This window comes from Poecilia reticulata, linkage group LG12, assembly GCF_000633615.1.
Source record: "Poecilia reticulata strain Guanapo linkage group LG12, Guppy_female_1.0+MT, whole genome shotgun sequence".
In the NCBI taxonomy this organism is placed as follows: domain Eukaryota; kingdom Metazoa; phylum Chordata; class Actinopteri; order Cyprinodontiformes; family Poeciliidae; genus Poecilia; species Poecilia reticulata.
Window position 1 is genome coordinate 26245517 of NC_024342.1, and position 2298 is coordinate 26247814.

General features: G+C 47.0%; 1 long non-coding RNA gene across 1 annotated transcript in view; it reads right to left on the bottom strand.

The window, feature by feature from the left end:
- Positions 1–252, bottom strand: part of LOC108166782 (uncharacterized) — a 2625-nt gene extending 2373 nt beyond the window's left edge. Inside the window, exon 1 of the long non-coding RNA XR_001777163.1 lies at positions 16–252. This is a non-coding gene — a long non-coding RNA (uncharacterized LOC108166782). The remainder of the gene's footprint in view (positions 1–15) is intronic.
- Between the last annotated feature and the right edge of the window lie 2046 nt (positions 253–2298).

The following is a 2298-nucleotide window of genomic DNA, read 5'->3' on the forward strand; positions in this document are numbered from 1 at the left end:
GCTTCACCCTGAAACCTAGAAAACAGGAAGCGGCTTCACCCTGAAACCTAGAAAACAGGAAGCGGCTTCACCCTGAAACCTAGAAAACAGGAAGTGGGTTTGGTTTCGGCTGTGAATGCCGACTCAGCGCCGCTTTCGTCAGCATGACTCAGCAGCGTCTGTCTGGGTTTTCAGATTAAACTGTTTTCACTGGATTAACCAGAACAGATTCAGATTTTCATTGGAGCGCGGGCTTTGACTGGACCACGCTGTGTGTGTGTGTGTGTGTGTGTGTAAATAAAGTGTCGTTTTGTTGCTTCAGTGTTTTAACTCTTTGGTTAAATGTGATGTTTTTGTGGCGTCTCATTTCTCCAGTATCGATGTTCAATAAACAGCATGTGTGTCGCAGGCGGCGCGTTGTCGGAGTGGTCATTGAACGCATCGCAGCAGGATGTCCAAGCTGCGGTCTGGGGGCCCCTTTGTGGCCCGCACAGTGATTTTGATCATAATTTGCTTTAAATCTTGAAAACAAATCCTAACAGAAAACTGTGACTTTTTTTTTTTAAAAAGAAAATTAAAAGCCTCTTCAGGGATTTGACTAGACCAGCGGTGGGCAGCCACCTGGGTCACATAATGAGGCTGAATTTAATTGACATTATTTAGTAGGAATCAGTTTTATAGTAAATGTTTTTATGATCGATTAGTAAAAGCAACAAAAAGGAAAAACGGCTGGAGGAGTTTTAAAGGTGAGGAACGTTCTCCTGCCCGCGGGTGAACGATTCATCCACCGTGACTCGGAACAGGAAGTTCAGTTTGATCGTCGGAGCCGCAGCAGGAGAAAAGCTGCGCGTCTCCTTTAAGAAAACGAGGAAGTGTTTCTCCCTGCGGATCGTCACGCTCCGCTCGTTACGTCATCAGAGGAACCGTCATGGCGGCAGCGACGACGTTCAGAACAGAAACAGATTCTTCACGTTCCCTTTAGATCTTAAGAGTTTGACTTCACCCGCTTTTAGTCACGTGGACAGGAAGCCGCTCCAAGTCGCGTTCGGCCATCTTTGCTAGCAGAGATGAGCTAACATCAACAGCAAAGATTCGGTTGTTCGTTTTAAAAAGTCTTTTTAAGTGACGTCATGAACTCAGAGGGTCAGTTTACATGTTTCACTAGCAAAATACAAATTAATTTACATATTTAGCTTCAATATACGTCATCAATTCTCCGCCTGGGGGAAATATTTAGCTGCTAACTAGCGTGATGCTAACTACTTAGCTTCAGTATTTTTAGCTAACTAAACGTAGCTGAGCTAAATAATTAGCATTTGCTTCATACATATTAATATGAGGCTGAGAAGTGAAACTACAATCTTTGCTGTTATTTCCGGACCGAACCGGGTCAGAACCGGGCCGAACCCAGGAAGGTTCACAGGTTTCTGATTATTAAAAAGGATTTTATCCATAAATATGGACAGCAGGTTCGGTTCGGTTCTGCAGCGGCTCCTCAGACCTCCAGGCGGAAGTTGATTTATTTTCATTCATCAGTCTGTCTCTGCAGGAAGTCCGGTCCGGTCCGGTCCGGTTCGGTTCGTACCGACTCGAACTCTCTCAGGACACCGGAGGCGGTTCTGATGAACTGAGCAGGTTCTGGTGGTTCTAGAAACCGAACCGAACCGGGACGTGTCAGCAGAACCAGCCTGGATGCTGTGAACCCTCCCGGTGCTGGTGCCGCCGCAGGGCGCCCCCTGCCGGGGCGGCGGAGGACGGCGGCTCTCCTGATGAAGATGGAGGCGGCGGCGCAGCATCCGGGCTTCCTGCTGCTTCATCTCCCGGATGATGAGGATGAGGAGGGACTCTTCCTCTCGGTGAGGGGTTAGGGTAACACAGATTCAAATATTTGTCCTGTTTTACTCACAGAGTGAGAATTTACCCAACTGGTCCCACGTGGTCATTTTCCAGTAGAACCAGAACCGGCTGACGGCAGGAAGCAGGAGTTCACGTCCCAGTGCGGTAATGCGCTAGCACTCAAGCTAACATTTAGCTTAGCACTATTAAGCACGCCTGCTAACTCTGAAAATGTGTAGCGCGCTTAGCTTGCGCTAAACTTATTTTTTCAGATTAATTCTGAATAAAAATCTATTGTGTCATTAACATACGTTAAGGGACAAGATGGCTGAAGCTAGCACAAGCTAAACATGCTACCTAGCATGTTGGTATAGCACTTTAGCGTTAGCTTTAGCTACATGCCCTGTTGGTGTTGTGCTTTAGCGTTAGCTTCAGCAACATGTCCTGTTGGTGTTGTGCTTTAGCGTTAGCTTCAGCTACATG